This window comes from Lepus europaeus, chromosome 2 (genome assembly GCF_033115175.1).
Source record: "Lepus europaeus isolate LE1 chromosome 2, mLepTim1.pri, whole genome shotgun sequence".
Classification (NCBI taxonomy): Eukaryota; Metazoa; Chordata; class Mammalia; order Lagomorpha; family Leporidae; genus Lepus; species Lepus europaeus.
The window spans coordinates 243276-254580 of NC_084828.1; the positions used below are offsets into that span (position 1 = coordinate 243276).

General features: G+C 48.8%; 1 long non-coding RNA gene across 2 annotated transcripts; it reads left to right on the forward strand.

Annotated features, from left to right (window-relative positions):
• The first annotated feature begins 1212 nt into the window (after positions 1 to 1212).
• On the forward strand, positions 1213 to 8876 carry LOC133769020 (uncharacterized). 2 transcript variants are annotated; one of them, XR_009867095.1, is made up of 4 exons: positions 1213 to 1301; positions 1410 to 1563; positions 7696 to 7903; positions 8495 to 8876. It is a non-coding gene; the product is annotated as an uncharacterized LOC133769020 (long non-coding RNA). The 2 variants fall into 2 exon arrangements; XR_009867094.1 differs by lacking the exon at positions 1213 to 1301 and having other exon boundaries at positions 1318 to 1563.
• Positions 8877 to 11305: the final 2429 nt, after the last annotated feature.

Below are 11305 nucleotides of genomic sequence, written 5' to 3' on the forward strand. Positions count from 1 at the left end.
CGGGAAGGGGGCGTGGCTAGGGCGGAGCTCTGGGAGAGACCTGACGGGAGGGAGGGAGACCCGGAGCGGCGCGGCTGGCCTGGGCCGAGGGGGCGTGGCGCCGCGAGGGGCGTGCCTGCGGGAGGGGCGTGCCTGCGGGAAGGGGGCGTGGCTAGGGCGGAGCTCTGGGAGAGACCTGACGGGAGGGAGGGAGACCCGGAGCGGCGCGGCTGGCCCGGGCCGAGGGGGCGTGGCGCCGCGAGGGGCGTGCCTGCGGGAAGGGGGCGTGGCTAGGGCGGAGCTCTGAAAGAGACCTGATGGGAGGGAGACCGGGAGCGGCGCGGCTGGCCCGGGCCGAGGGGGCGTGGCGCCGCGAGGGGCGTGCCTGCGGGAGGGGCGTGGCCAGGGCGGAGCTCTGGGAGAGACCTGACGGGAGGGAGGGAGACCCGGAGCGGCGCGGCTGGCCTGGGCCGAGGGGGCGTGGCGCCGAGAGGGGCGTGCCTGCGGGAGGGGCGTGGCTAGGGCGGAGCACTGGGAGAGACCTGACGGGAGGGAGGGAGACCCGGAGCGGCGCGGCTGGCCCGGGCCGAGGGGGCGTGCCTGCGGGAGGGGCGTGCGCCGGGAGGGGCGTGCCTGCGGGGAGGGGCGTGGCTAGGGCGGAGCTCTGGGAGACTTGACGGGAGGGAGGGAGACCCGGGACCGACCGGGATAACCCAGGCCGAGGGAGCGTGGCGCCGCGAGGGGCGTGCCTGCGGGGGGCGTAGCTCGGCCAGGGCCGCCGGTGGGAGCGGCGCAGGGAAGAGGCGGGGCGTCGGAGAGGGGCGGGGCAACGGGGTGGGGCAGGCGCGGAGCTCGCGGGCAGCCGCTACAGCGCAGAGCCGAGGACCCGGGAGGGCGCTCGGGGGTCCCAGGAGCAGACGGAGGCTTCAGTCGGCCAGCGACGCACACGGGGGGCGAGGACCCCCTCACCCTACAAGTCCTGCCTCAAGTGCAGCCCAGCCTCCTACGCCGGGTCCACCAGGACACCTACCTCAGTCGCTTCTCCCCGCCGAGTTGCACATCCACGCCGCCAGCACGTAGGGGCGCACGGTTCCCCACCGGGAGCCAGAGCCACCGCCCTCGGCCCGCGCAGGCGCAGTGCGCACGAGCCGCGCCCAGGGGAGGCCCCGCCCTGGGGCGGGCCATCCTACCGCGCAGGCGCACTCCACCGGCTACGCCTTCTGCTGGGGTAGAGTCGGGTTGCGTCGTCCGCCCGTGTGAGGAACCGGCTTCTGCGCCCACAGCCGGCCGGGGCGGGAGTCGGACGCCGGGAACGGGCGCGGGTACGTAGGCCGGGGCGGAGGGCCGCGGGTCGGACGCGGTGCAGGGCAGCTGTGGGCAGCGTGTTGCTGGCCCAAGACCCCGATTGGGGTTTTCTTGTGGTAATTCAGGAACCTTCCGTTGTCCGTGTGGACCGGGTCTGGACGCCGGGAGCGCAGCGGTCAAGTAGGGTTTGCCCCGCCAGAAGCCCGGGGTTACCGGAAGGCGGACTGCCGTCCCTGCCCCAGCTGGGAGAGCGGCCCCAGAGCTGTGTGGTCGCACAGGGTGAGACGAATGTATAAAAAAACATTCAACTTGAAGGTCTGATTGGGTTTGTGTGCAATTCTAGATTCAGTCAACGCCCTGTTCTAAAACAGAATGAGCGTTCTAATGAGCTGAGTAGATGTTAGTTTAGTAGACAGAGGGCTGAGGAGAGCAGAAACAGACAACAGAGGAATTTCCAAGTTACTTTCCTGCCACGTCTGGCCTGTTTGGGAATGTGGCCTCTCCCTCCCTGCCTCTTGCCCTCCCTCTCCTGATGTCTCAGAAGTCAGATAAACATTCTGCTTTCAGCTTGGTGACTTGGAATTGGGGCATCAGTGAGTCCATATGGTTTGGTCTTTTGGGTCTTGTGCAGGGCAGCCTCCCATAATCTACCCAACAACCTAAAATACCAGCCCCCCACCCCACCCCCAGCGCACCTGCTGAGGCAGACGCACACCTAATGGTCTCCGTCAACAGCACACAGGCACAGCCCTGGCAGGGGCTTCTGATGCTGGTGGGCTGGCATGATGGATTGGAAATGAGAAGAGCAAACAGGCAGGTCTTGGCCTGCATGGTAGAGAGAAATCACACTACCAGCTTCTCCCTCAGGAGGCTCGTGCTAAGCCAAAACCTCTGTCAGGGCGAGAAAAGCAGTTCTCAATGAGAAGTCCAGGAGTGAAGTCCAGGCTTGGGGTGGGCATTGTGCTCAGCCAGTTACGCCACCTCCTGCAGTGCAGACATCCCATGTGAGTGCTAGCTGCTCAACCTGCAATCCAGTTCCCTGCTAATGCACTAGAAAAGCAGCAAAAGCTGGCCCAAGTGATTGGGCTCCTGCCAACCACGTGAGACACCCAGATGGAATTCTGGGCTACTGGCTTTGGCCTGGCCCTGGCCTGGCCCTGGCCTGGCTGCTGTGGCCATTTGCAGAGTGAACCAGCAGATGGAAATCCGTGTGTTTCTCTCTCTCTCTCTCTCTCCCTCTCTCCCTCTATCCCTCTCTCCCTCTCTCCCTCTCTCCCTCTCCTCACCCCTCCCCTCTCCTTTCTACCCTCCCTCTCTCTAAAATTGCCTTTCAAATACATTAATAAATGTATTTGAATGTTGGAACTGTGTGTTGGCACCACCCAGCCCAATCCCTTGCTGTCCTGAGGTGTTCAGGCCCCACACAGCTTAAAAGAAGATAAGGTTCCCTCACTGATAGATGATGCCATATGGAATTTTTTTGGTTCTTTTAGGCATATTTCCAATATACAGTAAAATTGCTAGGCATGTGAAGAAACAAGAAAATGTGAACTATAATTATGAGGAAAAAGCTTTGAATAGAAATGCCACATAGATCATCAAGATGAGTTAGCAGACATGGACTTTAAAATGCTGAAAATTACTATGTTGAAGGTTTTCAAGGAAATGATGAAGAAAATGGACATGAAAAGGAAAATTCACTTATAGTATGGGATATGTTTTTTAGAAAATCAAATAGACAACCTACAGCTGAAAGCATAGCACTGCCTGAACTAGCACAGCAGACAGGAGCTGATAACAGAAGGCAAAAACAAATCTAAAGAATTTAACCAGACTGTGGCAGAGAGAGGAAAATGAGAAAACAGCAGCACATAAGAGATTCTGCCATGTTAATAGACACCCAAAAAGAGGTAAGAGTGAATCAAATCCAATACTTAAAAAGGAAATGTTGAAGACCTGCTCAGCAACTTTTCCAGGGTGAAGAGGGGACAAGGCGCAATGAATAAAGATCAACCAAGACAAGAGATTATGGAGAAACCAGGAGGAAGGCGGGAGGGACAGTGGGACCCTCTTCCTGAGCAGAGAAGGAACACCTCTGTATCTCCCTGCAGCTTTTATTCCCTCCAGATAGCATTCAGCCTTGCTATGTCAGCAAGTGTGTACTCGCATCTGCAGTTTTGCCTATGTGGCAGTATGCATCAAGCTGCCTCTCACCTTGTGAGACCAACAGACCTCTGCTCGTTTGTCTTAGGTGATATCTCATGAGAAGGAGGGAAACATCCTGGAACAGGATATCCAAGGCCTCTATGATGTGAGCTTTCTCACAACCTAAGGCACAAGGGAACCGTTCCCAGTGTTTATGGCCTTCCAAGGAATGCAGACATGATGTTCCCAACTCTCTCCTCAGGATATCGGTGGCATCCTTGCCTTCCAAGGGATGCAGGTGTGATGTTTCTATCTCAAGAGATCACTGAGGTGGCGCCCAGGCAGTCCCCACAAGGAAACATTTGAGGACTGTGCTAAGCTAAGTCAAATCAAAGTAGACTATGTACAAAGAACATCCCACAGAGTCACAACAGTGAAACCAAAATAGTAGTTGAGAAAATATCAAAAGCAGCCCAAAGTAAAAGACATTACCCATAAAGACCAGCAATAAGATTATGGCTTACTCAGCAGCAGAAATTACAAGAAATTGAAGACAATGAAATCATATCTTTAAAGTGCTAAAAAGAAAAATCTAAAGTGTAATTCTAAACCCCTGCAAAAGTATCATACAAACTGTCAAGGGACTGGAATTGTGGCACACCAAGCTAAATTGCCAGTGGTGATGCTGGCATCCCCTATGAGTTCTGGTTCAAATCCCAGCAGCTCTTCTTCCAATCCAATTCCTTGCTAATGTGCTTGGGAAAGCAGTGCAATTGGCCCAAGTTCTTGGGTCCCTGTCACCCACCTGGAAGGCCCAGAGGGAGTTCCAGGCTCTTTGTTTCAACCTGGCCCATCCCCAGCCATTGCAGCTATTCGGAGAGTTAACCAGTGGATGGAAGTTCATGCTCTCTCCTCCTCTCCCTGTAACCTGCCTTTTAAATACATTTTTTTCAAAAAGTAATTTTCTTATAAAATCTCAGAGAATCTAAAACAAGTGAGCAGAACTCAGACTGCAGTAATCACATAAATAACTGCAGGAAAGAAAGGAAAGCTAGTACTAGAAAGTATAAGTGATAGATATGGCTTTTAAATTTTTCCCTAAGTCAACAATAACTGTCTTGTGAAGTTTGTAACAATTGGTGATAAAATATTTCTCAACAGAGGCACCAAAAGCAAGGGCAATAAAGAACTACTAAACAGTTGTAAGGTCTGCATCTTTATGAGGAAAAGGTAAAAGTGGTATTACACCTCAGGTGGGTTAAGGATGCATATGGAAATTCACAAAAATACAATAATAGGGGCTGGCATGGCACAGCGGGTTATGCCACCACCTGTGACACTGGCATCCCATATGAGTGTCAGTTTGAGTCCTGGCTGCTTGTGTTCCAATCCAGCTCCTTAGTAATGTACCTGGGGAAGCAGCAGAAGATGGCCCAGTGCTTGGACACCTGCCACCCATATGGGAGACCCAGATAGAGTTCTAGGCTACTGGCTTCTGTTGTGGCTATCTGGGGAGTGAACCAGTAGATAGAATTCTCTCTTTGTTACTCTACCTTTCAAATAAATAATTTTTTTAAAAGGCAGTGATGTATGACTAATAGAAGTAGTAAAAGAGAACTAAAGTAATAAACAACCAATAGGACAAATGGAAAACAAATGGCAGGATTGTAAAGTCAAACCCAATTATACTGTTGCAATAAAAAATATAAAATTAGTAAACACGTCATTTTTTAAAATGTGGCTTTTAAAAAGATTCTACTAAATGTTGTTTATAAGAAACATCCTTTAAAGGTAAATATTTAGTGAAAAATAAAAGGGTAGGGAAAGCTATATCTCACAATACCAACATTTTTTAAATATTTATTTATTTATTTGAAAGGCAGAGAGAGGGCCCAGTGCCATGGCTCACTTGGCTAATCCTCCACCTGCAGCGCCACCATCCCATATGGGTGCCGGGTTCTAGACCTGGCTGCCCCTCCTCCAGTCCAGCTCTCTGCTGTCGCCTGGGAGGGCAGTGGAGGATGGCCCAGGTGCTTGGGCCCCTGCACCCACATGGGAGACCAGGAGGAGGTGCCTGGCTCCTGGCTTTGGATCGGCACAGTGCCAGCCATGGCAGCCATTTGGGGGGTGAACCAATGGAAGGGAGGCTTTTCTCTTTCTCTTTCTCACTGTCTAACTCTACCTGTCAAATAAATAAATCTTTAAAAAAAAAAAAAGGCAGAGAGAGAGAATCTTCCATCTGTTGATTCACTCCCCAGATGGCTGCAATGACCAGAGCTGGTCAATCCAAAGCCAGGAGCCAGGCGCTCCTTCCAGGTCTCCCAAGCGGGTACAGGGGCCCAGGTACTTGGGTCATCTTCTACTGCTTTCCCAGGCCATAACAAAAAGCTGGATCAGAAGTGGAGCAGCTGGGTCTCGAACCAGCTCCCATATGGGATGCTGGCACTGCAGGAGGAGGCTTTACCTACTACACCATGGTGCCAGGCCCTGTACCATTTTTAAAATCAGACCTTGAGGTAGATAGTATGACTGGAAATTAAGTACTTCATGATAAGAGGTCAATTCAATATATCTCCAGTGGTCCTAAATCTATGTATTTATAATATATAAAAATAAATGTATTTGTTATGATTCAAAATATATAAAGTAAAATGCCAAAAATTCTATTTTAAAGGAAGTAGTGTAATAACCTATCATCATAGTCGGGGAATTTAAACATACTCTTCACATAACTCACAGAACAAGAGAACAGAGGATATAGATTTGAACACCCAAATAGCCAACTTGACATATATCATGTTGGTATACATCATAAGATTATTTACATCTGGGGCTGATGCTGGCTGATGGGGCTGATGCTGCCAACTGTTGCCAGCATCCCATATGGGTGCTGGTTTGAGTCCCAGCTGCTCCACTTCTGATCCAGCTCTCTGCTATGGCCTGGGAAAACAGTAGAAGATGGCTCAAGTCCTTGGGTCCCTGCACCCACATGGGAGACCTGAAAGAAGCTCCTCTTACCTAGCTTCAGATTGGCCCAGCTCTGGCTGTTGCGGCTGCTTGGGGAGTGAACCAGTGGATGGAAGGCCTCTCTCTCACTCTCTGCCTCTCTCTAACTCTGCCTTTCAAATAAATAAATAAATCTTTTTTTAAAAAAGAAAAGATTATTTGCATGTTATAGTATATATAATTACTATATTCTACTACTAACAGAGTACATACTATTTTCAGGTACCTTTTTGCAAAATAGACCTAGGGTGGGCCACAAAGCAAATGTGGCCAACTCCAGTTTGGTCCCTGTGATCCCTGCCTCCCGGTAGTCGTACCTGCCTCATTCACTACTGAAAACTGGCCCCCTCCCAATTAATAGGTTGAATGTCAGTGCCACTTCTGCTACACATAGGCCAAGAGGGAATGGAAAAATATACCCCCCCCCCATCATTGGAGTTTCTAGGTAGAGCAGACCAGAACCAAGGCTGGTTCACAATTAGTATGAGAAAGAGTAGAAGTGAGTGGTTTTGTTTTTCTTATGATTAGGGCTACAGACAAGGAAGAGTTTAGATGTGTGGGCAGAACTTGAACTTTGTACCAGCCCCCAAGGAAAAGCATGTACAAACTTCACACAGCAGAAGGAGGATGGGCGATGGGTTTAACAGCTGTCGATAGCCTCTTTTTTTTTTTTTTTTTTTTTTTTTTAATTTTTGACAGGCAGAGTGGACAGTGAGAGAGAGACAGGGAGAAAGGTCTTCCTTTTGCCGTTGGTTCACCCTCCAATGGCCGCCGCGGTAGCGCGCTGCGGCCGGCGCACCGCGCTGTTCCGATGGCAGGAGCCAGGTGCTTCTCCTGGTCTCCCATGGGGTGCAGGGCCCAAGCACCTGGGCCATCCTCCACTGCACTCCCTGGCCACAGCAGAGAGCTGGCCTGGAAGAGGGGCAACCGGGACAGGATCGGTGCCCCGACCGGGACTAGAACCCGGTGTGCCGGCGCCGCAAGGCGGAGGATTAGCCCGTTGAGCCACGGCGCCGGCCAATAGCCTCTTTATTATAATGTCCTTCCTGACCTTCCCCTTCAGTGAGCGAGACTACGCCTTGATTTGAACCAACAGAAATCCTCAGTGATAGGTTGTCATTTTGTAATGTAAAATTATGATCTTTACTATGCAAGGAAACTGCCTTACTGGCTTTGATTTTTAAAAGTGTTCATGTTGAGGATAGTTCAGGTAAAGCTGCCACCTGCAGTGCTAGCATCACATATGGGTGTTGTTTTGAGTCCTAGCTGCTCAACTTCCAATCCAGCTCTGTGCTATGGCCTGGGAAAGCAGTAGAAGATGGCTGGTCCTTGGGCTCCTACACCCACATGGGAGACCTGAAAGAAGCTCCTGGCTCCTGGCTTCAGATTTGCCCAGCTTCAATTGTTGCAGCCTTTGGGGAGTGAACCAGAGAATGGAAGACGTCTCTCTCTCGGCCTCTGCATTTCTGTAAGTTTGCCTTTCAAATAAATAAATAAATCTTTTTTTAGAAAAAAGTGTTCATGTTGCAGACATCCTCATGGCAAAGAAAGTCAAAAAAGTTGAGAGCTAACAGCAGGAAACAGGACCTCAGTCCTCAGCTTCAAGAAGTTGGATTCTGGGACCAGCATTGTGGTTTAGTGGGTTAATCCACCACTTGCGACACTAGCATCCCAGATTTGAGGATTGGTTTGAGTTCTGGCTGTTCTGGTTCCAATCCAGCTCTCTACTGATGCATTTGGGTCATTCTCTGCTGCTTTCGAGACACTTGGGTGTGTGGGTCAGCCATATCAGTAGAACAGAACCTGAAAGAGGGAGTGGGAATGAAAAGAGAGGCAAGGGCGCAGAGAATGGAGCCAAGACAACAAGGCTGATCAAGGCTCATTTATTCTAATGTCTCAGTGGTGTTTATACATAACCAGCTGTAGAATAAAGAAGCACAAAAGATAACAACATACATAAGCAACTTATCGGGGCCTCCAGTAGCACAGATAATTTTAACAGAGTGTTCTTGATTAACATCCTCCTTCAGAATAGGAATATGTGACTTTCTTGTCCCAGGAATTCCACAGGCCTGGATTAGCCTTGACTTGTCCAAAGGCTTTCTACACTTGGGAAAGCAGCGGAGAATGACCAAAGTGCTTGGGCACCTGCCACCCAAGTGGGAGATGCAGATGGAATTCCTGGATTCTGGCTTTGTCCTGAATCAATTGCAGCCACTTGGAGAATGAACCAGTGCATGAAAAAAAATCTCTCCCCACCTCTGTCACTGTGCCTTTTAAATATAAAAATCTTTTAAATAAAAAAGGAAACTGATTCTTTCAACAAGATATTAGTCTACTTGTGTTGCCACAACAAAAATACCATGGAGGGACTGGTGCAGTGGTGTAGTGGGCTAAGCCTCCACCTGCAGTGACATCATCCCATATGGGTGCTGATTCTAGTCCTGGCTGCTCCTCTTCCAATCCAGCTCCCTACTGATGGCCTGCAAAAACAGAGGAAGATGGCCCAAGTGGTGCCCCTGCACCCACGTGGGAGACCCAGAAGAAGCTCCTGGCTCCTGCCTTCAGATCGGCCCAGCTCTGGCCATTGTGGCCATTTGGAGAGTGAACTAGTTGATGGAAGAACTTTCTCTCTCTTTTTCCCTCTATCTGTCTGAAACTCTACCTCTCAAATAAATAGATAAAATCCTAAAAAAAAAAAAAGTGACCACTACCTGGGTGAGTTAAACAACAGAAATTGGTTTTCACGTGATTCTAGACTAGAGGCTGAAAGTACATGACTGAGGTGCCAGTATGCTGGGTCTCTGGTGGGGGCACTCTTTCTGTCTTGTAGCAAGCCACCTTCTCACACTGTCCTCACATGGCCTTTCCTGGGGTGCAGGCAGAGTGCTCTAGTGCCTCCTCTACTCCAAACACACCAGCCATAGCAGACTAAGGTCCTACCCTTATTATACAATTATTATTATTATTATACAACTTAATTACCTCCCTAAAAACCCCATCTTCAATTACAGTGGCATTGAGACTAGCTTTAAAACATGAGTTGGAGTGAGTGGAGAGACATAACTCAATCCATAGCACATCTGCATATCCTATGATTCAGAAAAAAATTCTGCATTTTTCCAAGATAAATGAAAATGTGTCTAAAAAAAGTGGTCCATAAAAGAAAAAAAAAAACACACAATGAGGTTTCACCTCATCACAGTTAAAATGGCTATCATCCAAAAATCAAAAAAATAAATAAATAAATAACAAATGCTGGTGATGATGTGGAGAAAAAGGTACTCTAATACACTGTTGGGGGAATGTAAACTGGTACCACCATTATGGAAGATAGGATGGTGATTCCTCAGAAATCTAAAAATAGATCTTGCATATGACCCAGCTATCCTACCCCTGGGATTTACCCAAAGGACATGAAATCAGCATATGACAGTATTACCTTTATCCCCGTGTTTAGAGCAGCTCAATTCACAGTAGCTAAGATATGGAATTAACCCAAATGACTATCAACTGATGACTGGATAAAGAAAATGTGGTATATGTACATGATGGAATACTACTTAGTTATTAAAAAGAATAAAATCCTATCTTTTACAAGAAGATGAATGTAAATGGATTCCAATATACTTAGTGAAATAAGCCAGACCCAAAAAGACAAATATCACATGTTTTTCTCTGATGTATGGTAGCTAATATAAAAAGTACAAAAGAGAAAATTTAATGTATATGAATGAAGTTGACATTTTGAGATTTTATTGTTGTTGACAGCTTTTTTCTATAGCTCTGGAACAGTGGCCTTTCAACTTTTTTGCTTGTTGAATTCTTTATTTAGTGGAGAATTAACCTGTGATTATAAGTACATTTAAAGCCAGCGCCATGGCTCACTTGGATAATCCTCTATCTGCGGCGCCGGCACCCCAGCTTCTAGTCCTGGCTGGGGCGCTGGATTCTGTCCTGGTTGCCTCTCTTCCAGTCCAGTTCTCTGCTGTGGCCCGGGAAGGCAGTGGAGGATGGCCCAAGTGCTTGGGCCCTGCACCTGCATGGGGGACCAGGAGGAAGTACCTGGCTCCTGGCTTTGGATTGGTGCAGCGCACCGGCCGTAGTGGCCATTTAGGGGGTGAACCAATGGAAAGAAAGACCTTTCTCCCTGTCTCTCTCTCTCTCACTGTCTAACTCTGCCTGTCCCAGAAAAAAAAAAAGTACATTTAAAAATATGTTCTCACAAAAATTAAAAGAAAAGAAGGAGTAGGGAGGGAAGTATATTATATTCTTAGAATTGTGTCTATAAACTACAGAAATATGCTTTTTAAATTACTAAAATCTTTAAAAAGAAAAAAATGCTGTCCAAGAATATTCATAGCACCTTAAATAGCAAATAAAGAAAAAATAAAAAGTCAAATAACAGGGCCGGCACCTTGGCTCAACAGGCTAATCCTCTGCCTAGCGGCACCGGCACACCAAATTCTAGTCCCAGTCGGGGCGCCAGATTCTGTCCCGGTTGCCCCTCTTCTAGACCAGCTCTCTGCTATGGCCTGGGAGTGCAGTGGAGGATGGCCCAAGTGCTTGGGCCCTGCACCCCATGGGAGACCAGGAGAAGCACCTGGCTCTTGCCTTTGGATCAGCGCAGTGTGCTGGCCGCAGCGCACTGGCCACGGCGGCCATTGGAGGGTGAACCAACGGCAAAGGAAGACCTTTCTCTCTGTCTCTCTCTCTCACTGTCCACTCTGCCTGTCAAAAATAAAAATTAAAATTAAAAAAAAGTCAAATAACAGAATGAGTACACAACTGTAGTTTATTCATAAAAATGTTACTTCAGAATGTTTTCAAATAGAAACAAGGCATGCCACCCCAACTTCCTGTGGGCAAG